We start from the raw sequence: 26,533 nt of genomic DNA, 5'->3' as shown, positions 1-26,533 counted from the left end.
TATAATAAACTCACACCCAGTACATTACAGCTACCATTGCAGATATCCTATTGCACTGCAGTGCCATTTGACTGCTAATATTGCATTTCTCAACCATCAGTACCCTTTCTTTTTTCCAATATCACTTTAGTCTTTTGCTGTATGACAGGGGAATTTTTAATACTGCATCAATTAATTCAAATAATTTTATAATTGGAGTAAATGTAAATGTGTAGTCAACATCAAATAGCTCTAAATATCAAATTATTATTTATAAACATGCACATATGTTAAATAATAACGAATTTTCTGTGCAAAGACTTTTTTATTACCCAAGCAACACCAGTCATTTATTTAGTGATTAGATAAAAATGACTATATTTTAGTTATTACAGCTAAGAGTTTGTTAGTTCTGAGAGCTCTTTTTGTTAAGTTTCTGATAGAAATATTTCTTAAGTGTATTCAAAAGTATTTTACTTTCATGCATTTACTTAAGAATTTTTAGTAATGATTAAAACACACGCACAGGACTTATATGTTGATATAGATGCTGCCACAATAAGACTTGTTAATGCTAATAGTGAAATAGTAAAAATTCTATATCTAAATTGTTTCTGCATATTGTAGCAAACTGAAAGATATTATTGTGACTCCTTTGTTGGTATGTGACAGAATGATTATGGTGCAGATGAAGAATTATGTGATACCAACTTTAATTTTGCCGATGAGAATAAGCAAGAGAGTAACGATGAATGTGCGTTCGATGGATATCATGTTACAGCAAAACCTTTTTGAACAAAAATTCAATTACAAAAGTATATTTGTACAATTTTTTATGTTTTCAATTCAAAGAACTGTAAAATATTTTGTTATTACGTGATTATTGCAATGTGTTGTTAAACTTTTGTTCACTGTTTTAACAAATATCATTTGATTATGAGCAGATCTAGTTATGCTTAATCAAAATTTCACCATGTCCAACTTTTTAAAAATTGTCTAGGAATACTGACAGACATTGACAAAGAGGGCCAGGGTTTAAAGAATTACCAAGTCTAAATAATAAATTGTATCAATCTCAAAAGTCACCAGTAAAACCAACAGTAAAACTTAATCAATGTAATCAACTCAAACTTTGAAAGACGTTTGAGCAAACATTTTGATCAAATTGTATTTTTTGTTATATGTAACGACTTTCATGGCAAAAACAACAAAAGCAACAAGTAAAATCTTACCGAATTTTGGTCTAGTTAAAAAATATTCTGAAAAAGCAGAGATTGTTCAATAAGGACCTATCAAAACATAATACCATCTTGTTTTTCTTGAAAATTTAGCAGAAATCTTTTAACATGTTTGCATGTTTACAGGTGAAAGGATTTCATCTAGTGAAAATTTTAAAAACAATTGATTATATCTTTAAAAGGAAGAACAGACATGCTCTTAGATAAAACAGAAAAAAGTAAACAAAGAAATTGTGAAGAAAGCAAAACTTGTTGACCATTGCTTTTAGTATGTCTTGTTTTGCTAAAATGATATACAGCGTAATGTCTCCATACAATGTCAAAGTACAAGTGTGTGAACGAGTGTGTTGTTGAAAGTCTTCAGTAAAATTTACACTGTTGTAAAGTATAATTGATCAAACAATCAGCCTAAATTATTATCATGTATTTCAAATAGTTCAGATATCATTTGATAAAAAATATGTTATCACTATCTCCAACTTTTTTTTAATTGCTTAGGGATGCTGACACACATGACGAAGACAGCCAGGGTTCTAAGAATTACTAAGTCTAAATAATAAATTTTAACGGCTTCAAAAGCAACCATCACAGTGTTTTAGAATACTTTTTGCTCAAGAAGATAAAGTCAGTGACAGCCATGCTGACCATGTTTGAAATTTGTTTCGAGGATCTTGCAAGTTTGTGAGCTCTTCCTTTATAAGGAAGAATGCACATTTTTACACCCAATCCTTTTTGTTGTTTTAGAATTTTTGTAAGGTGAGCTGATTTAATTAACAAACTTTTGAGTTTCCTATATAAGATGGATTTTTACGTAATGGTTCATAAATTGGTGAACCACACAGAAAACTTTGTGAATCGCTAAAACCATAATTTTGCATCTCTATTTCCAATCACAATTTCGAAGGTTACCCATTCCGTGCAGTTTTAAAATTTAAGCCAATCTTTGCTTGACATTCAAACTTGCATTGATGTTGTACTTTAATTTTTAGGATTTTTCTGTGGGCAAAATAATTAGCAATGGAATATATTTTAAAGTTTAATTTTTGTGTAATTGTGCAGAGTACTTACCACATTTGTATATATACCACATAGGTCAGAGAAACCAAAAAAGAAAAATAAAATGAAAATAAAATTAAATTAAAAAAATAAAATAAAAATAATAAAAATGCTCAAGAATCTACCAAAAGGTTTTTATCATATGAATTTAACATAATTTATATACATGTAAATCCAACTTCATTTTTGCAACTACCAAAAACAATTACCACTTCATGTTTTATTTTTTTGTCTATCTAAAAATATGGAGTTCTCTGCAGATTTTGAAACCCCTGAAAAAAAAAACGTTTAATTCGTAGTAAGAAACCAAAGTGATAACTTAACAAATTTACATAGCTCATCTCTAAAGTTTATTGACAGATTTTAAAAAGACTGCAAGATAGCCAATAGCGCTTCTTTATCTTTAACAGTTAGGACAGCATGAGAGTTTTAAAATAATATTATTGTACTTGTAGCTGGTGTAACAGTAAGAGTGGAGGTGGAGTGTTTAAAAACAGTATCCTTGTCTCTTTTGTCACAGACCACTTAACAAACTTTCATTTCACTTAAAGATAGGTCGATCCGATGAATAATAGCTTTCTCTATGCATGGTATTTAGCTTGTTAAAGCGTCAAAATTATATAGAAACTGAAAATCAAGATGTAAACACCAACAACCATACAAGCTCATCAGCAGATCAAACAACTGAAATATTGAATATAGAATATCAAATATAGTTCAATAACTTTGCATTCTGCTAAAGATTATGTCCTGTACATTCTGTTATGCCTTTCAAAATGCGACATTCGGAAACACACAAAAATTCTGTGTTTTAAAGTTGAGTGATTCATCAGAAACTATGGTTCTGCCTAAGTGAGGAATCAAAAATAAAGTGTGAGAAAGTCATGTAAAAAAAAGAAACTATTCATACCTGGATTAAAAAACATCAGCTGCTATAAACTCTGTGATACGCTGAAGGATGAAAATGCTGGTCGAACAGTAAAAATGAACTTTTTTACGGGAACGGGAACAACTGGCAATAAAGCGGCAGCATAAAAGCCGTCAATAAGAACTTTCTCAGAAACAAGGACAAGAAACAGCACTAAGAAACAGTACTATCTGAAAACTATCTACTAACTGTACACTTATAGATCCTGATTATTTTGATCCCACAACGCTAGTAACAGAGGTCATCATCTGGTTAACCCTTTTTAACAAACAGGTTGGTAGTTTGGTAATAACCTTTAAACTGGATGCATTTCTGAACAAGTGCGTTCTATTAGTTTAACATCATGCACTAAAGATATATGACTAACCAAAATATAACACAATGATTTTACTGGTTAACTTTATTGTGTAGCTAGATTAATGTAAAGTGGACTATTTGTGTGAACTGACCCCGACCTTGCATTGCTGCATATGAAAAAACTGAAAAATAGAATTTTCCGTTTTTACTGTGAACTTTGTAAATTCATTATTTAAAACATGTTTTTTTCATAAATGCAATTTTAAAAATGGATGTTAGGATTTGGTAAATGCCATTGATTCAGGTTGCCAATGTTTCAAAAATACTACAGCAAATATTGATGAATTGAAAAAGTCTCAAAGGCCTAAAAATTGATATCATTAAATCTGGAGATTATTTTTCAAAAAGATTTTTTTAATATTGACAGAATAGTTTGAGTCTATTTCTGAGCTCTCAGTTGCACATTATTTAGCAGCATAAAATATAGCTCATGGCTATTTAGCATTTATTTAGCAAAGAATAAATTAAAATTTTAAAAATCTATTGTCTATTTTAGTATATCAATTACATTAAAACTTTTCTTTTATGAACCTCTCTATTAACACCTTTAGCCTTCAAGTCGTTTTTAAGTTTTTTTTGACAAATTAAGCAACACAATATATTTCTACTTGCTTTATTTATTTTTAATTAAAGCATATTATTCGGTTTTGTTGTAAGACTAAAAAAACTGTATTTGTTGAAATTAGTCCAAAAATTACAAATTTCTTGAGATACAAGTTTTTTTCTGACTTGAATTTTCTTTAGATCATCAAAAGATTTCTTACTTTCACAAAATATAAAAATAAATGTTTTTTTATGTAACTTTGAAATTGAATCACTTGAGCTGTGTAAATAATTTATAATAGCCAAAGTTATTAACAAGCATGAGTCAGGTGATATAGAAATATTAAATTTTGGTTATTGGTTTCAAGCAATATTGTTTCTTTTACAATTCAAACGTTTCAAAAGCAAATAAAAAATCCATGTCTGGAAAAAAAACATTTGAGTTCTCTTATTTTATTTAGCATTGCTTAAAAAGGTACTATTTTATGATTGTCTAGTACCTTTTTTGAGTATGTTTAATTTTACTATCCAATCTATTTCAGAAATATATGGATGTTATTTTGATTCCGTAAGCAACCAATGAAAATTGCAACACATTGGAAAATAAATATAAAAATATTGTTTGTCGAGCGTGCGTATACACAGCAAGATTTAACATGTTTAAATTTTGAAATTTGTTTTTTTATATATTATTAACTTATTGCAGACAATTTGATTTGACTTTTATTTATTTTCACTTTTAGTTTTAGAGTTTTTTAGGATCGGAAGTAGTTAAGAGTTGTTTTTGTTAAACCAACAATCAGCTTCAATGCTTAAAAAATATTTTTTAAGAGCAGATATTTGATAATGGCTTGAGGAAATATTGCAGTAGCTGTTTTTATTCTCGCAGCAGTGGGTGGTTTCACTGTCTTTAAGAGAAGAAAAATGAAAAAAATAGCTGAAATTGAAATCCTTAAAAAAACATTATGTAAGATAAACTAAGTATTTTTTTATGTTTTAATGCATTATACTCATCATCCATTGTATTTCAAATATACATTCGTCTGTGGATTTACCTACAAGAGATTAGTGTGTTCTTTTAGGCATTTCATTTTTGATGCATTATACTCGTCATCCACTTTATTTCAAATATTCGTCTGTCTGTGGATTTACCTACAAGCGATCAGTGTATTACTTACTGTTAGATTATATTATCGACAAACAAAGTAACTGCATGTCACAACTAACATGTGCTAAAGTAACTAACAATGAGTTTAAAAAGGATATATAGTAAATGATTGCTTTTTTGTTAAGTTGGCTAATAGGACACGCTCTAACATCAACAGAGGTTTGTACATTGCAGCAAACATACACGCCTCCTTTTCATGTATCAGCGGGTACTTTTGGCTGTAATATACACAAATCACAGTACTGCAGCAAAAGACTTAACAACTTTGTCTACACACTGAGTTCAGTATTCATGTGTGATCCAATTGTGTAGCTTAAACACTTGAATGTTATATATTCAGTATTATTGCAGTTCTGGCTATAAATTGTTCCATGGGAACATAGAATAAAAAAATACAATCCGTAGAGTAGCAGCAACTTAATGAAAAATATGACAATTCCATTGATAAACCACATGTTGTAAACACAATATACCGTATACAGTTTTGAAAGTTATCTTCAAAAAATTGTTGCCAAACTTTTGCAGAAAATTTGAATTCATTTTTATTTTCTTGATGCTGAATTGCATTTTACAATACCATTTATGTGACTAATAATTTTTGGTTTAAACTAACAATTAACTCATTGTGCTTAAAATTAAATACAATTTTTTCTTTTAAAAATATTTAACAATGATCGGGAACATAATTATCGTTGTGGTAACCTCCCTGGCCACTAGCATAGTTATTGCATTTCAATAACAAAAACTGAGAGGGGGGTCATGTGTAAGCTCTAAATATGGTCGAACCATTTTATTGATTTCTTAGATATTATTTCACACTGTACACAAAATATAGAAAAATGTATTTCCTGCCCCTCAAGAGCTTTTATCTTGAATTTTTTACATTTGATTTTAGATATTTTAAGGTTAATGCAGAAAATTTTATACTACCTTTTTGTAAACTTTCGATTTAAGTTTTGGAACACAAAGCTTTTCTAAAAATATTTTAATATTATGTTAATAATCAGCCCATAGAAACTAATAAGGATTTACATTTTAACAGACAGTTCTCAATGCCTATAAAAAAAGTTGAAAGTTTCCTTGGCTATACTAACCGCAGCAGCAGTTGGGACTTTAATCAATCGCAGAGCCGTAAATAACACATTTACTTTCTTTTTCTGTAGTTTTGGCTTTCATTTTATTCAATTAGAGATTTTTAGCAGTTTTTAATATTAGCAAAAAAATTATTTTATAGCAATGGAATATAATTACACATCTTATTTTAACTGATTTTTTACGACGACTTTAGTGGAAGTAGCCACTGTTGTCTTTGCTGCCTTGGCAGTAAGAGCAATTATGACTGTTTAAAAACAGAGAGGACTTAGAGATAAAAACTCAGACGCAAGTCTTCGTTAATTTTTGTTAACAACTGATGTGGTATAAGCAGGGGCTAATCATGCTGAATTGGCTATTATAAATAAGCCGTGGGAAAACAACGGAACTTAAAAGATCTCAATAAAATATCATTGGGCGGTTTTTTAACTTGTTTATATTTACTGACTCTATGTAAGTCAGTTGTAAATAAGTTTTATGAGTTTTTGTTTATGAGGCTTACCACCAATGTCAAGTAGATTGAGCAGAAGTACTTGTATTGTTAATCACTCAAACTGTCTTACATCTACTAAAATATACCAGTTCAATTTTTTTTAAATTCAGAATAAGTTTTGAAAACTGAATAGTTTATGCAAGTCTTTTATCACAAACTTGGTAGATAGCAATAGGAACTTTGGTTGTGATAGACATAAACACTATGATTGCTTTTACAGAAAAAAGCAAAACAGGCAAAGCATGTCAGGTTGAAGTATTTTTGATTTTACGAAAGTATTAATACAATGAATAGGTGCCGATCATGTATGCCTGTGTCCTGGTTTTCTAGTTAGAAAATTGTTAAAGTTGCTTTTCAAACTTATCATAGCTGTGAAATAAAAAGCTACCACTCCCACCACAACAAGCCATATGTTTATTTGAAGTCAGATTTTAGGCAGAAAATATGTATTTTATCAAATAGGTGGCCTTTTAGAAACTGCTATTTAGCCTCACGCTTTACTGAGACAAATTTTTAATAATCAATACTCCTAATAATCTTTTATCTAACATGAATAAAACTGTTTAAAGTCTAATGTCTTTAAAAGATTATTGTTAGATTAACAAATACAGTAATAGGGTGCATCTAAATATGATTATTAAAGATAATAATCACACGACCACACGAGCGGAGCGAAGTGTGGGAGTTTTTATGATAAATGCATGTGCACACAACTTACGAAAATTATTCATCAACAATGAGACGAACCCTTGGCTAAAGATTTCATCAACAAATTTAAGCATTGGAATGTAAAGTCGTTAAAGTATAATAACGAGACAAAACACATTTAAACCTATTTGAATATGTTACCAAGTCTTTGTAAACCGTCGGTATTATCTTTAAACTTACCCATCTGATCGGATTATACACAAATAGACAGATTAATTTGAACGAAAATTGCCACAAAAAGCTTGAAAAGCTCGGTTTAATAAAAGTTAAGACCGAAAATTGAAACGCCAATAAAGCCGTGCGACAGATAGTAGAACAATTTAGCAGTGCGCATTTCACGAGAAAACCGTGCTCATTTCATCAGTCTATGGCATTTTTACTTGTAATCGAATTTATTCGAAGGTTTATGTAATAAACGTAGACCGTTTGAGGCGTAGACCGATGTACAGGTACGAAATTGTGGTACACAGTTTACAGCCTGTGTTTTTTGTCCAATCACCGAAGGTTTCATTATTTGAAACGTTAGCCGAAATTCTTTACAACTTATGTACAAGCTAGGGCCGAACTACAACGCCCCTTCATGACGAAAACATTTTTTATTTTGCTACAGTTTTATACGCGTGAATGCTCCTACTGCTTTCTGTTAAAGATCGCTTATCAAAACCATTCTACATTCAACGCAACAAACTTTCAAACTGTGTATAGCTTGCCATTTTACTTCTAATTTTGCATTTCAGAGTTATAATAAACATATTTCTTTACTGTTGTTGAATTACATACATTACAGTAAATTAGGCCTACAGCTTTATAACACTTTTGTAACAGCTTTTATTTTGCTGCAATTTGCAGAAATCTTCGAGACGCGTGAACGCTCATAGGTTTTCTATTATTGCTGTATTACTATATTAACAATATTGGTTATTTTAATAATATCAGTGCATTCTACTTATAATATTGGCCAACATTGCATTTCTCCTATTGCAAGGGAGAGACATAAACGTGTAATATTTTCCTTTCATTGTTGTTGTTTGTCATGACCAAACACTTTTTAAATAAATTTTCTAAAAACCTATATAAATACCACAACTTCTCGATATTGCTACCTATGACGTTTTGAAATGTAAACAAAATTGTGTATTGGTTTTCTATCATTACTATATTAATAAAATTGATTATTCTAAGAATATCAGTGCATTTTACTTCTAATATTGGCCAATATTGCATTTCTCCTATTGCAAGGGGAAAATATAAACATCTTTTCCATTCATTATTGCTTATTGTTGTATATAATAACACCCACACCCAGTACATTACAGCTACCATTGCAGGTATCCTATTGCACTGCAGAGCCATTTGATTGCTAATATTGCATTTCTCAACCATCAGTACCCTTTATTTTTTTGCCAATATCTCTGGCCATCTTTTTGGTCGTGGGCTGTATGAGAGTGGAATTTCTAGTTTTACATATGAAAGATATAGTGGTTTTATGGCAAAGAGAAAAAAACAAGCTTGTTAATTTTCCAGCATCAGAATAAAATCGGCTCTCATCTAACTAATCATTAGTAAACTTATTATCCATAAATGTGGCTCTGTAGAACTAGTTTAAAATATTTAATTAATAAGAGGCAATAATAAGCTTTTTCTGCTTTGATTAACACTTGAAACTGTTTTATTTTCTAAGAGAACAGGATAAAGTGAACAAGTTTATTTAATTCATTTTGAAGTGTGTCATTTGTGTTTACAAGTCTGTTATTAGTAATTTAAGCAAAACACGAAAAATACTCAAGTAGTTTATGTGAGTTTCGCTTTTACAAAAACTTTCTTGCTTGTTTGTTTAAAAGTGTGTTAGTATTTTATACCCTGATAGCATTTAGCAACCCTGACAAATAGATGCAGGCTTGCTTTTCTAGCTACTACTGAATGACAAACTTTTGATATGAAAAATCAAGGCAAACACAGTTTTAAACCACACGTTTTTAAAATTTAAAATAGGTTTTTTTTGTTAAAGATTAATAGAATGTTTAAACTTTTACATTGGAGTAAAAAATTATTTTTGGTACAAAGGTTTAAAAAACCAAACTTTGCAAATAAAATGCTAGAATGAAAGCTGTAAAACAGTATTTTTTTGTGGTCCCGCAGTAAATCAATATTTTTCAGTGAGAGAGTTTGCAAAGATGGTTAGACAGAGGTGGCCATCACAATAACTAAAAGTAGTTATCATATATCAGCTATACTTTTGTTAACAATTCGTAAGTTCAATTTAGATAGTTATTGGAAATCTATGATTAGCTTTTAAAAACTAGCCCAACGACTGCAATAGAGCTAACAGATTACATAAAATACTGAGCAACTTTTTTTCAAACTTGAAAACTTAAAAAGATTTGAAACATTAAATTAGTTTTAAGTTCTTTTTCATATTTTGTTTGTTTCGTTGATAAATTTGTATACAATATTTCAAAGGTAAAAATGAATGCTGACTGGATCATCACGACAGACTGCAAAAATTTTTGCTTTTGGTGCTTTTTTTAAATTTAAAAACATTTAATAAAGCAATTTGTAGTAGATCCAAAAAGAAAAAAAAGATGAAACAATACAAACCAAATATCATCAAACTTGTAAATCATTATACCTTCAAGTTAGAAAATTCTAGAAATATGGTCCAGTTCTAACAACGAGACATCACAAAAAAGTTATAAATTTTATAATTTATAAATTATGTTCAATTGGATCATCTTGCAGACTGTTTGTTTATCCCAATTCTTTTGAAGAGAATGTTGTTATTATCAAGGGTGTCCCATTAAATATAGACAACAATAACCCTAATCAAGATGTCAAAGACACCAAACCTGATACCCCTATAAAAAGGTTTTCAAAAGATGCTAAATAGTTGAGGCCCTGAAAGGCTAGGTTTCTCTTATACCTCTTCCGCCAACATGCCATTTCACATGGAATAAGAATACTATCTGCTCATTGTTTATGTAATACTGAACCTCCTAAATGATGGATATCTCTGAAGGATTTTCCATTACTCATTTAAATATTATAGCTTTATCTTGCAAAAAACTAAATTCAGGTGTCTCATTTTCAGATTTGAATTTAAAATTATTTATTTTTCTGAGACATATCTGGAAGCTAGAGATAGATATAATTACTTTAAAATTTTGACTTCAATATAATTATTAAAAATAAAAACTATAATTTGTTCTTATTATCAAATGGTGGTGGCGTTTTTGTGGCTGTGGCTTGATATGTGGGGGTTTTTTGTATGGTGCTTGCTTGTTATGTGGAGGCTTTTTATATGGTGCTGGCTTGTTATGATCAGAAAAGGTGATTAGTGAAAAAAAAGTATCTGCAACTTCTTTGACATTTATTGATTTTGTGTACATAAATTTTTCTAATTACGCTGAGTTCTATGGAGTACTTGTATTATTTTAGAATGATCATAATTTGATAATTATTGCAAAAAACACATAGCCCATATTTTGTTTTCACAAAATGAGTTGGTAAAAGCAACCTGATTTTATCAAACAGCCAACTCGTTCATTATAACCTACTAGATAGCTTCAGTAGTATTATGGTTGACATCATAGTGGAAGAGCGTACAAAGATGATGCCACAGAAAGGAAGAACCTTAAGAAATTTGACAAGGTTTGCCAGTGATAAAATATTTTAATACTAAAAGTTTTAGACAATTGAACTAAGTGCTAACTATTTAATCTTATTATATTCGACTAGTTACCTTGAGTTGCATACATTCTGTTTTTGTTTGTTATATGTTTTTGTTTTGCCTGAATACCGGCATTAGTGTTTAGGCACCCAATACAGTTAAGTGTACTAAAGCCTGGTGGATACCGCTAGTAAACATCGTAGGTTTTACATAAGATAATTATTTAAAGACACTGAAAATGTGTTACCGGTATTTGATTTTTTGCTTATTGGTGATGCAAAATAAAAATAAACATTGTTTGTTTTTAAACAAAAAACTTACTTAAATTACGTCACAAGTTTATCTTTTAGTGAACTTGTGATGGAAAGTTGATAAAACAATGGTGAGAAAAACAGCAAAAATTATTAGCCTTTACGTGCGAAAAAGCTTGTGACTTGAACCGTAGGCCAAAAAACATAAAAATTTACTAACTGCACTGAATAATTATTATATGTGTAACAGTGATTTTAGCCTGTTTTTATAGAAAAAAATTAATACAATTACATTTATTGGAGCTCATTACAATCATTGACAATAAAAAACTGATTGGTAGAGTTATCTAAAATAAATAAAGAAACTACTAGGATAAGTTGCAGATTAGGAATACTACTTGCAATTGCAGATTACTAGAATATGTTGAGGATTGCTTTGCGGTGTTACTTAGAAACAATGACTCTAAACAAAGATATGTTGAAGCCAATACAGCAGTTTTCCAACTTTTTGACAATGCCTTATGTAATGCCTGAATACTGACATCAGTGTTTAAACACCCAATACAGTTAAATTTACTAAAGCCTGGTGGAAACCACTAGTAAACATCATAGGTTTTACATAGGAGAATTATTTAAAAACATTGAAAATGTGTTACCGGTGTTTGATTTTCTGCCTGTTATTGGTCATGCAAAATAAAAATAAACATTGTTTGTTTTTAAGCAAAAAACTTACTTAAATTACGTCACAGTTTTATTTTTTAGTGAACTTGATTGAACTGTAGAATTTTATAGAGAAAAATACAGAGACGAAACTCCCCAAACAGAAGAAGAGTCAAAGCTGGTAGTTCATTCTAGCGTTAAGACAAGAGAACTGTATTTATTAATAAGTTCGGTTTTATAACATCATATCAAACACATGCAAACAAGCAGTTATAGCAGCCAAAATACCCACAAGCAGTTCATTTAAATAAAACACACTAAAGCAACAAAACAGGTTAATTTCTGCTTAAATTTGAAAAACTGTAAAATTTTATAGTGGTGGCTTTAATAAAGTAACTTCTTATCAAAAATCAAAAGTTGAAACTCATTCTTTGACTATAGTGATTTTTTCACATTCCTCAAAGGTGTGCTGGTATAATAACAATAGTTTTAATGGTTTTAATTAAGTTTTTAACAATTCCTGTTTAAGACCTATTATATATGCTGTATTGTGTTGCTGCAAAAAGCCTAAATTCTAAGAAAAAAAGCTTGCTCGCTTTTGAGTGATCAAATTTAATGTACAAACAGTTTCGTTTTAATACAGGCTCCTTTAAAACTGTGAAACAAATTTTTGCGCAATTTAATCTACCAAAATTGCAAAATATTAATCATGAAATTATGTGTAAATAAGAAATGTGTAAATATGTGTAAAAACAAGATATAGAGTGAAAGAATAGATGAAAGAATTTGGTGTAGCAGAAACTAAACAAGCTGGTGAAGAGGACAAGGAGCAACAAAAGTAAGTTAATTTGTTGTTGGCAAACTGTAAGTTTGAGTTAGTAGATAATAAACATTTAAAACTGGTTCTTGTGGACTAGTTGCATTGCAGCAAAGAGAGCCTGATATATGGAATAAAAGTTTAACTCGTTTCAAATACATTTTAGTGAAACAGATGTCAAACTTTACTTTAAATTAGCCAAATTTTTTGTTGGTTATGTTTAAAATCTTGTATACATACACGTTTGAATAGATTAAAATTTTTTTAGAAATAACACATTTGCTGGCTTTTATATGTTGAAATGAAAAAAATAATGGCTTTAAAGTCTTACAAACTTAGAAATGCTGTTATATATGTTTCAGCTAACCAAAAAGGTATAGGATTTTATGGTGAAAGAATGTCCAACGAATGAAACGTAGAAGTATGAAACATTGGACAATTAACAAGCGGCACTAGAAGCAAGTTATTAAAATGATAGCAACTCAAGTGCATTGGTGCCTGTTGCAACGCAAGTGCATAGGTGCCTGTCTGGATTATCCTCTATATACGTGTAGGGTCGCATACAGCAAGTTGTAATTTGGTTGTATATATAAAAAATACAAAATTTGTAAGATCTCTGCAGCTGCAAGTATTAAAAAGAAACTCTGAAGAAAGTTCATGCAGTTTATTACAACTACTTTTTATTAATATACATGTATTTAATATTTCTGACTTGATTAGCTGAAATTATAAACAATGCAAAGTCTCTCCATCTAAATATTTTTCTACACTGATACAAGAAGAGTCCGTCCCCCTAAGAAAGAACAATTACCGAAATCACTTTTTTTATTTTATCAACACACGTTGGTTTAGTTTGCTATTTTCAAAAAAATAAAGGTATTGTCTATGTCTATGTTGCATTCATAGCTTATTCTAATAATTAATTTGTTAATTAACTAGTTAATCGGCTAATTTTGCAATAATGTGGAAACATGAATTGAGCTATTCATAGAACTTGCTGTGAATTAATCTGCAATGATGCTATGGCACGAACTAAACAAGTCAGTAAAGAGGACCAAAAAGGACTTAGTATGTCTTGTTTTGTTAAAATTATAAACATTGTAATGTCTCTAAATAAAAACACTTTCTTTGAACTAATACAAGCAGTTTTAGTGCCACTCAGACAGAATATGTATGACTAAAATTTTTTATGTTTGTGTTGTGCATTTGGTTTTCTTTGCTTTTTGCAAAAAAGAGAAAAACTTTTTTGGTGCATCTGTAACTAATTTTATCAGCATAACATAAAGACTTAAAGTATGATCAGGAACACTGTTAAAAATCACAAATCAATTTTATATTATTTTGAGGCATATTTGGTTAATCAACCAACTTAACTAATCATGCCACATTTCAAATAGTTCATATGTCAATTGATGAAAGATATTTTAGAGCTTTTCAAAAACCAGTAGTTTAGGCTACATGGCTAATACCCTTCTTGTCTTCAAATACTGAAGTCAAGCTTTTCAACCTAGTTTAATAAAGACACCTCTACTGCAGAGCAGTTGTGGTTTGAAAAAGTTTTGGAACAACAAAACTTTCACCAGCTTTCATTAAGTTTTTTATAAGAGAGTGCAGACAAATGTGGAAACGAGTGAATCGGTCTCTAAGGACCAGGTAATCAAAAATACAAGAAGGGAAAATGGGTTAAATGCACATAGAACCGTTTCAGTCTAATGGAATTATGCAGATCATAAGCAGTTCAAGTCCTGTTGATATACAGTTTTATTTGACACTGGAAAAGCAGCAAATATGTTTAATAGGTATAAATTTAGTGAACAATGCTGATGATAGTGCTTTAGCATTTTAAAAAATATGCTTCCCACTTTACAGTTGAGATGCAACCAAAGCAGTTTAGTCTAAAAATACACAATAGCTATAACAGTGTGCTTCAAACGAGTGCTTGTAGAGGATTTTAAAGCATATAAAATAATCATCAAAAATGGTCCAAATAGATTACAAAACAATTTAAGACAATAAAAATACTGTAGCAGGCACTGTTTAGCTTCACAGAGAGAATTTACACAGATTATTGTGTCAATTCAAAGTATTATGTAAGTCAGTACACAGTACTATTCAATTGACTGTATAGTGATGAGTGATGATTATTAGCTATTAACTAGCTGACAGATGATAAGAATGTGTGTATAGTTACTCGATATGTGAAATCATTTGAAAATAAAAACTTTGAAACCGAAACATTTGAATGGCAAGAACTTCATCACCCAATGCCATCTTTATCTAAATCAGTGGTTCCCAACCTTTTTTTTGCTTTTACCCCTTTTCAAAATTTTCAATTACAAATTCCCCCTGAAAAATTTGGAGTGTGAACTTATACTATTATGGTACATTGTATTCACTGAAAGAGCTACACAGGTACATATATGTAGGTCAGCAGCATATATACATGTTTTTATTTGTTAAATAACTGAGAGTAACATATATAGTAATAAATCTCGTCAACCTCTCCTGCTGATGCCTCTGTGCAAGTTTACACAAATCAGGCTTTGTTTTTTTATAATGCACACCACAAGTCGCTCTCAAGGTCAAGTTGATTTCTTTTCTCATTTTCAAGGTGCAGCATTGATGAAAATCCTATTTTGCGTAAGTAGGTACAGCTAAATGGCATCAGAATCTCTATTGTCTTTTCAGCAATGAGTAGAGAAATGTTTCCTGCTGAGAGCCAAAACTAGTCAGTAGCCATGATCTGAAATCATCTTTCAGTGCAGAAATGTTAACCAACTCAACAAACTCCAATTGTAGCTGTTCTGGAATTTCTTCAACAGTGCGTTGAAATGGATTTCGTGTGATGTTGAGCATCTTCTTTTTTCTGAAGGTAGCTCAAGGAAGTAGCATCCAAATTATGTTATGAGATCAGACAGGTGTTCAATAATGGTTGCCACTAGACTAACAGGAGCAGGTTTTGTCTTCCAATAATTGAGTGAGTGTGGAAAAGGATACGTGTTCCCAGTGCAGGTTTGTGTATGCCACAGTACCAGCTTTGCTTTGAAAGCATCAATGCTGTCATGAAAGGCAAGAAAATGATGATTGCTCTCTTGTAACTTCAAGTTTAACTTGTTTAGCGAGGCAAATGTATCAACCAGGTACGCAGTCTCAAATACATAGTTACCAGCTTTCATGGCTGCTAAAAGTTCATGCTGGCCTTTATTTTCAAGAAATTTCATAACCTCGGACATATGTAGCTCAAAGAGCCTGCCTAACATGTTTCCCTTGGACAACCACTTCACTTCAGTATGAAATAACAAAGTTGTAAACACGACAGCACCTTCAGAACATAATGCTAAGAACAATCTGGTATTTAGAGCTGATGCTTTGATGTAATTCACAACTTTAATGTTCACATCCAAGTTTGATTTCAACGCTTGTGGAAGAGTTTTTGATGCCAGTGCTTCATGGCGAATGAAGCAATGCACTCCTTCTATATCAGGGTTCTTTTGCTTGATCTGTTTTACAAAGTCTGATCTACATCCTAACATAGCAGGTGCTCCATCAGTGCATACACTTATTAACTTCTCCCAACCTTACTTGGCCTTTTTAAGGAAATTTTCAACTATTTTCAACACATCTCTTGGTGAAGTTGTTCTAAGCAAGGGCTGACAAAACAGAAACTCCTCTTCAATGGATGTGTCATGCACATATCTACCATACACCAATAGCTGGGAAATACTGGCAACATCAGTTGATTCATCAAGTTGTATGACCCAAAATGGGAATGCATTAATCTTAGCAACTACTTTCTTTTCAATATTTGCTGCAATATCATCATTGCTTGCTTCACAGTGTTGTTGGATGGTGGGAGGTCTTGAAATTTTTGCCCCTGCTGGTTTTCCAAGTACTATTGATGCGCAGTCTAACATACATGGCTTGATCTGGGTCTCTCCTATTGTGTGGGGCTTTTTACATTGAGCAATATGGTAGGAAACAGCGTATGAAGCTGTAATAAGTGCATTACTATGAGCATAGAGATCTCCACATGCATCGAGTCTACTTCGCTTTACCTGCCGTTTATTGGACTAAAAGTAGTCCTGGTCATGATAGTGCTCTAACAGTTTAAGAAAATATGCTTCCCACTTTACACTTCACAGTTGAGATGCAACCAAGGCAGTTTAGTCTAAAAATACACAATAGCTATTAATAGCAGTGTGATTCAAACGAGTACTTAACTTTCTAGAGGCTTTTAAAGCATATAAAATAATCACCAAAAAAGAGTCAAAATAGATTACACAACAACTTAAGACAATAAAAATACTGTAGCAGGTACTGTTTAGCTTCGCAGAGAGAATTTACACGGATAATTGTATCAATTCAAAGTGTCCTGTAAGTCAGTACACAGTACTATTCAATTGACTGTATAGTGATGAGTGATGAGTGATGATTATTAGCTATTAACTAGCTGACAGATGATAAGAATGTGTGTATAGTTACTCGTGATCAATATTTTGTCATGTGAAAATAAAAACTTTGAAACCGAAACATTTGAAGGGCAAGAACCTCATCACCCAATGCCATCTTTATCTAAACAGATGTGCGACCTTTCATGCATATTGATTAGACTATTTAACTTTTACTTGAAAGGAAAAACCTACCGTACTTAGATTTAAGAAATTAGCTCACAAAATTATTGGTTATTAAATTTACAAGTTAGCAAAGTACTTCCCAGTCTGCCATTTTTTATTTCTGCGCAATTATAAGCTACTAAGAATAACCATGCAAGATCTTTCTCTTCATTAAATTATGCAACTGGTTGAACCCATTTTTAAACTAACAAACTTCCATACGTTCAACTACACCAGACACTCCAAATAAACATTAAAATAGGGGAGTTACAAACAGCCACCACTAATGTAACTATTTCTAGTTCTGGCCAAAACTGAATTGAAAGAAAAAATGACATGCTTTTTCAATAAAGTTGTTTTTCGAAAAAAATGTAGTGAATCTCTGGTTCCAAAGTACTGGTAATAAAGTTAAATTGCCTATTGTACTAACTGCGAGGGATGCAATAATAGTACGTTCTTATTAAAACCAGCTCTTAGAAAAATAGCTTGATAAATTATCCATTAGTTGGAAAAAAGAAGGAAACAGCTGAGTCAATCAGCTTTGAAATTTTGAGTAATTGCAGTAATCAATTGATTCACTGAGGTTGATTTAAACAAAGAATAGGTCAAAGCTACCAACAACGATGGTTTGTACAAAATAGTGGCCTTGAAACGTGAGATAAAACCTTCTCTTCAGCAAAACAGAAAATGGTAGTAATGTTTTAGATAACTGTTTGTGTTGGAAGATCTTGTGTAACTATTGCAGTCAGGTTAACCTGTATGCTGATTGAAAGGAAATAGAAATTTCATAAACGAGCTTTGAAGATAGCTGGAGCTATATAACTCAATACCATAATGCATAATATTTTGCAGAGTTTTCTGAAAGCAAGCTAAAAATGAATTTTTTTAAATCAACTTTTAAAATAAGACATTTGCTTGCATAGCACTTGGTAGAAAAACAGAGCACTAAATTCTGAATTGTTTCGTTAGGTTTTACAATTGTATCTTTCTTAATTGGTGTGGTTTTTCAATCATCATTTGTTTATAGTACTATAATCCATCCAATATTTAATTAAATTTTGTCTCTGCTACCGTGAACCTGAAGAAGAGTTCGGTAGACTATTAAGTACATTTTTAACAAAAACCTCAATGGTTATTTAATTCTTGCCAGTTGCATTTCTATCATATCTTTAAAAACAGGAAAATGTAAACCTCCTTGCTGGCTGTCCGTCCTAGGGGTAAGAGGAAGGCATTACCATTTTATGGTGTTTATAAATTATTTCTTCTATTTTAGATTTAGATTTGTAATTGTTTCTTAACTTCCAATTTACTCTACTTTGTAGTATATACATGTATGTGATTTGCAAGAGATATTGTGTTGTGGGTTAGGAGTGTTTTGGAGGTTTGAAACAGATTAAGTTTATTTCCTATTATTTCAAAGAGCCACTACGTACGTATGATATAAATATTAAGTGGTAGAAGCTTTGATAGAGCAATTAAAAAATAGTTGTGCTTCTGGTATAGCATGCAAGAAAATAACCTGACAAGGTTTGATCAACAAATATAAGAACCCAGAAAAAACTTTGAAAACAACTTAGCTCATTGCAGACTATACAAGTACAGCTTTCAAGAATATTACAGCTATTATTACAGACAAACCAACAGTAAAACTTATTCAATTTAATCAACTCAAACTTTGAAAAACGTTTGAGCAACAATTTTGCTCAAATTGTATTTTTTGTTGTATGCAACGACTTTCATGGCAAAAACAACAAAAGCAGCAAGTAAAGTATTACCAAATTTTGATCGGGTTGAAAAAAACTTTTGAAAAAGTACGCATTGTTTAATAAGGACCTATCAAAACATAATACCATTTTGTTTTTTTTGAAAATTTAGCAGAAATCCATTAACATGTTTGCATGTTTGCAGGTGGAAGGATTTCATCAAGTGAAAATTTTAAAAACAATTGATTATATCTTTAAAATGAAGAACAGAAATGCTCTTAGAAAGTACAGAAAAAAGTAAACAAAGAAAATGTGAAGAAAACAGACAAAGTTTTTTGACCATTGATTCTGTTTGTCTTGTTTTGCTAAAATGATAAACAACGTAATGCCTCCATACAATGGCAAAAGAAATCATTAAAAATTCACAAAGGACCAGCGTGTGAACGAGTGTGTTGTTGAAAGTCTTCATTAAGATTTACACTGTTGTAAGGTATAACTGATCAATCAATCAGCCTGAATTATCATCATGTATTTCAAATAGTTCGGATGTCAATTGATAAAAAATATCTTATCACTATGTCCAACTTTTTTAATTGCTTAGGAATACTGACACACATTGACAAAGACGGGCAGGGTTCAAAAAATAGTCTAAATAAGTCTAAATAATAAATTGTATCGGACTCAAAAGTAACTAACATCACAGTCTTTTAGAATACTTTTTGTTCAAGAAGATAAAATCAGTGACAGCCATGCTGACCATGTTTGAAATTACAATTTGTTTCAAAGAACTTGCAAGTTTGTGAGCTCTTCATTTACAAGGAAAAATGCACATTTTTTACACCCAATCTTTTTTGTTGTTTTTAGAATTTTTGTAAATTGAGCTGATTTAATTAACAAATTTTGAGTTTCCTATATAAGATAGATTTCTACGTATTGGCTTATACATTGGTGAACCACAAAAAAAATTTTGTTAGTTGCTAAAATCACTATTTTGCATCGCTATTTCCAGTCACAATTTCGAAGGTTACCCAATCCGTGCAGTTTTAAAAAATAAGCCAATCTTTGCTTGACATTTAAACTTGCATTGATGTTGTACTTTATCTTTTGAATGATAGAAAGATGCTAATTACTGCAATTATTTCTAGTTCTTGCCAACGCTTAATTGAAAAATAAAGCTACGTTTTTTTTAACAAAATCTTTTTTCAAAACATTTTTAATGAATCTCTATTTCCAAAGTACTGGTAATGAAGTTGAATTGTCTATTATCAACTGTTACTGATGTCATTATAGTACGTTCCTATTAAAACTAGCTCTTAGAAGACTAACTAAATAAATAATTGTTATTTGGAAGAAGAAAGGAAACAGCTGAGTCAGTCAGCTGTGAAGTTTAGAGTAATTGCAGTAATCAATAGGATTCACTGAGGATGATTTGAACAAAGAAGAGATCAAAGCGACCAAAAGTGATGGCCTCTACAACAGAGTGGCCTTAAAACATAAGAAACAATTTTTTTCAGCAAAACAGGAAATGGTCATGCTTTAAATAACTGTTCGTATTGAAAAGGTTTTGTTTTAGGCATTGCAATCAGGTTAACCTATACATGCTGATTGAAAGAAAATAAAAAGTTTGATAAACCAGCTTGAAAAATTACTGAAGCTATGGAACTCACTGCCATAATGCATCATTTCTTGCAGTTTCTTGAAAGCACGTTTAAAATGAATTTTTGATTGAAATCAATATTTAAAATAGGAAATTTTCTTGCATAGCATTTAGTAAAAAAAACAAAGCATTAGATTCTGAATTGTTTTGTTAAGTATCACGAGGGCATCTTTCTTCATCGGTTTTGCATTTTTGAGCATCATTTGTTCATGGTACGAATCAATACGATATTCAATAGAATTTTGTCTGCGCTACCATGAACCTGAAGAAGAATTATGTACACTATTAAGTACATTTCAAGCCAAAACTTTAAGGATTATTTAATGCTTGCCAGTTTCATTTTCATAGTATTCCTAAAAACAGGAAAATACAAACCATTGTTGGTTGTTAGTCGGTCTTAGGGGTAAGAAAAGCGCATTAAAGTTGTATTGTGTTTATAAATTATTTCTTTTATTTTAGATTAATATTTGTAATAGTTTTTTTACATTTATATATATTGTATCTTGTAGTACATGCATCTATTAGAGTTGCAGGAGTTTGTTACGGAGTGGGTTAGGGTTGTTTTAAATGGTTGAAACAGATTAAGTCTATTTCCTACTACTTCAAAGAGTCACTACATACGTATGATATAAATATTAATTGGAAGAAGCTTTGATAGAGCACATAGAAAGTGGTTGTGCTCCGGGTATAAACTAAAAGAAGGAGGAAAATACCTGACATGGTTTGATCGGCAAATGTAAGAACTTAGAGAAAACTTGGTAAACAACTTGGCTTGTTGCAGTTTGAACTGGTAGAGTTTTCAAGCTTTACCAGTCCAATTTCTAGCAAAATAGTTTCTAGAGACAAACTGACCGTGAAGTTTCTTTAATGTAAACAAATCGGATTTGTAAGAACGTTTAAGCGACCATTTTGCTCAAGTCGTATTCGTTGTACGTAACCACTTTCATGGCAGAAAAAACAAAATCAATGAGTAAAGTAATACCAAACTTTTATCTGGTTCAACTGTTTCCTGAAAGGTAGACATTGTTCAAAATTGACTTATTAAAGCATGGTGCTACTTTGCTTTTTTCAGAAGTTTGGCAGAAATCTAATAATATCTTTGCACGTTTACAAGTGAAAGAATTTCAATTGCTGCACATTTTAAAAACAACTGATTGCGACTCATTATATCTTTAAAACGAAGAACAGACATGTTCTTAGACAGAACAAAAAAAACCAACAAAGGAGATGTGAAGAAAACAGACAAAGTTGCTTGACCTTTGCTAAAAAAAATTTAATGCTGTGAAAACTTTCATATCTCTTGATTTTACTGTAGAGATGTGCTACAAAAATTAAATCCTGATACATACATGTATAAGTTAGATTCTTTTAAATAAAAATGTTCAAAAATGTGGCAAAAACAGTCAACTTTAATGGGGCAATCTAAAAAACAAAATCTACTCGTGGTAGATAGCAAGAAATTTTCAAAAATAAACTGCACATAAAAATAAATTATGTGTGATTTATTAGCTGATAGATGATAAGTATATTTAAAAACCTATCAGTGGTAATTGATTAAATGCAGTCTGAAGGAATAAAAACACATCTTAAAAAGTATCATTCGTGTAACATTGTTAATGGCCAAATTCTACAAAATGTAATATATCTAGGTAAAACTATCAATGAAGGTTATTTGATGAGCATAGGTAACAATCCTTAGTAAAAAATAATATTTAACATCAGCTTTATAATTTATACCTCAGTGATCTGTCATCTTAAATCTTACAGTAATAATATAATCATACTATTTCGTTGATATAAAATAATCAACCAAATAGTTTTTTTTATTGGTGAATCTTGTCTGCATAAAACCAGGATTTGCTAATAGCTTTGTGTTTTGTTATTGATGCATAAACCAAAACAACGCTTATACTCTGTAGTATCTGTGGTTCAGAGTTTTAGTTTGAGACATTGGAGAAAACAACGATAGTTTTAATCAAAAGATGCCTTAATGAGGGCACAGTGTAAATTATATATGATTTATATAATCAGCTGGAACCACGCAGGCAATCAAGTAAATTATTAATATAACAATGAACCATAAAAGATTTGATGGTAGTAAAAAACAAAATTGCAAACCTGAATTTACAAAGATAACCTTGAGGTCAAGCAACAAACTACTTGATGTCTATGGTGCTTATTTTAAACTACTAGAAATACATCAATCAAATGACCTCAAGTGACCTCAAGTGACCTCACCAACACGGCATATTACCGAATGGCAACAATTCATCCTTTTTAGCAAATAAAAAATTACAGAACAACCATTTCGGTATTTTCTTCCACTGATGTTCATAACGGGCTGACATGTGTTGGAAGGAAAAACAAACAGCAAAACCAAACATAAAATAAAATGCAACATCAGAACAAAAAAGGTACAATACTATCAAAACTACTTTTGTTCTCGTCTCACAGTAAATCAAATTTCTTTTAGCAAGAGAGTTTGAAAAATAGGTAGACAGAAGTGGCCATCACAATAACTAAAAGTAGTTGTCAAATGTCAGTTGTACTTTTGTCACCAACTCGTAAGTTCAACTTAAATAGTTGTTGCAAACATACAATTAGTTTTTAAAAACCAGTCAAACGGCTGCCATAGAGCTTACAGATTACATAAAATACTAAGCAACTTTTGCAAAATAGATTTAAAACTTTAAACTAGTTTCAAGTTATTTACTATATTTTATTTGTTTCGTTGATAAATTTTTATACACTATTTTATAGATAAAAATAAATGCTGGGCGCATCATCACACGTTGCAAAGTGTTTGCTTTTTGGTGCTCTTTTAAAATTTAAAAACATTTAGCAAAGCAATTCGTATTAGATCAAAAAAGAGAAAAAGAGGCGACATTATAAACCAAATATCATTGAATTTGTAACTCGTTACACCTTCGAATCGGAGAATTCTAGGAATAAGATCCAGTTCTGATAACAAGACATCACAAAAGGAGTTATAAATTATTATAACTCTAACTTGTTTGATTGGATCATCTTGCAGACTGTTTGTTTATTCCAATTTTCTTGAAGAGAATGTTGTTATTGTCAAGGGTGTCCCATTGAATATAGACAACAATAACCCTAATCAAGATGTCAAAGACACCAAACCTGATACCCCTATGAAAAGATTTTCCAAAGATGCTAAATAGATGAGGCCCTGGAAGGCTAGGTTTCTCTTATACCTCTTCCGCCAACATGCCATTTCACATGGAATAAGAATACATACTATTTGCTCATTGTTTATGTAATGCTGAAACTCCTAAATGATGGATATCTCTGAAGGATTTTCCATTGCTCATTTAAATATTATAGGTTTATCTTGCAAAAAACTAAATTCAGGTATCTGGTTTTCAGATTTGAATTTAAAATTATTTATTTTTCTGAGACATATCTGGAAGCTAGAGATAGATATAATTACTTTAAAACTTTGACTGCAACATGATTATTAAAAATAAAAACTATAATTTGTTCTTATTATCAAGTGGTGGTGGCTTTTTCATGATGGGGGCTTGATATGTGGGGGCTTTTTATATGGTGGTGGTTTGTTACGTGGTGGTGGCTTGGTATGGCGGAGGCTTTTTATAGTGGGGATGGTAGCTTTTTATCCTATATTAATCATTCTATTCATTTTATGCTCTTGGAATTAGTTATCAATGAAATTAATTTTGACCTTTTTTTTGTCATTTTAGTCTTTACATAATGTCTTTTGTTTAGAAACTTTTCAATTTAACAGTAAATCATCTAGCCAAGCTTGAGACTTTATAAAAAAAATCTAGAGCAACATTCAAAAAACTTTGGTGCTGGATGATTCCGCTGTCAACTTGTTGGACAAAAATTAAGGATCCAATTTGAAATGCAAATTGTGTAAAACTTCGGCTTCAAAAAAGGTGTTTGGTAAAAAAAAGTATCTGCAACTTCTTTGACATTTATTGATCATGTGTACATAAATTTTTCTTATTACGCTGAGTTCTATAGAGTACTTGTATTATTTTTGAACAATCGTAATTTTATATTTATTGCAAAAAAAACACATAACTCATATTGTGTTTTAACAAAATTCGTTTGGTGAAGGCAATCTGTTTTTATCAAACAGCCAACTCATGCATTATAACTTGCTAGATAGCTTCAGTAGTATTATGATTGACATTATAGCGGTAGAGCATACAAAGATGATGCCACAGAAAGGAAGAACCTTAAGAAACTTGACAAGGTTTGCCAGTGATAAAATATTTTAATACTAAACATTTTAGACAACTGAACTAAGTGCTAATTATTTAATCACATAATATTCTATTAGTTACCCTGAGTTTCATACATTCTGTTTTTTTTTTGTATTTGTTATATTTTTCTCTTTATAGTTGGGTTGTTAGCTGGTCGTTCTCATTACTTACCACTCAGCCCTTTGTAATTAAACAATAATGTTGCGCTGTCAATGATGCTAAGTGCTTTATAAGTACATTTTATGCAGAAATACATCATTTGATATTTTATATGAGTGTATTTGATTATGTATTGATATTCTCCCAGATGCCGTTAAGATAGTTCAAAATCTTTTTTTAGGTTTCATGGAAGAAATATTGAGATATGTAGTTTCAACTTAATATTTTATTTAGGTTTTAGATAAGCATGCAAGCATATGTTTATTATGTAAGTTTTACATTATTGAAAATGGAAAGTTAATAAAACTATGGTGAGAATAGCGGCAAAAGTTATGAGCCTTCACATGCAAAAAAGCTTGTGACATTAACTCTTTGGCCAAAAACATAAAGATTTACCAACTTAATTGAATAATTATTAAATGTGTAACAGTGATTTTAGCCTGTTTTTTATAGAAAGAAATTAATACAATTACATGTATTGGAGCTCATTACAATCATCGACAATAAAAAATAGATTGGTAGAGTTATCTAAAATGAGAAACAGACTACTAGGATAGGTTGAGGATTGCTTTGCGGTGTTACTTGGAAACAATGACTCTAAAAAAAGATATGTTGAAACCAATACAGCAGTTGTCCAACTTTTTGACAATGACTTATGTAATGCCTGAATACTGGCATCACTGTTTAAACACCCAATACAGTTAAGTTTACTAAGGCCTGGTGGAAACCGCTAGTAAACATCGTAGGTTTTACATAGGAGAATTATTTAAAAAACATTGAAAATGTGTTACCGGTGTTTGATTTTCTGCCGGTTATTGGTTATGCAAATTAAAAATAAGCATTGTTTGTTTTTAAGCAAAAAACTTACTTAAATTATGTCACAGTTTTATTTTTAGTGAACTTGATTGAACAGTATACTTTTATAGAGAAGAATACAGAGACAAAACTACCCAAACAGAAGAAGAGTCAAAGCTGGTAGCTCATTCAAGCGTTAAGACATAAGAACTGTATTTATTAATAAGTTCGTTTTTAATAACATCATATCAAACACATGCAAACAAGCAGTTATAGCAGTTTGCATAGTACATACAATTTGTAATTATTTTAGAGTACGGCGCCAAAATAACTACAAACAGTTTATTTAAATAAAATACACTAAAGCAACAAAGCAGGATATTTCTGATAAATTTG

This window comes from Watersipora subatra, chromosome 8, assembly GCF_963576615.1.
Source record: "Watersipora subatra chromosome 8, tzWatSuba1.1, whole genome shotgun sequence".
In the NCBI taxonomy this organism is placed as follows: domain Eukaryota; kingdom Metazoa; phylum Bryozoa; class Gymnolaemata; order Cheilostomatida; family Watersiporidae; genus Watersipora; species Watersipora subatra.
The sequence above is the reverse complement of the archived record's forward strand: the minus strand, read 5'-3'. Positions refer to the sequence as shown.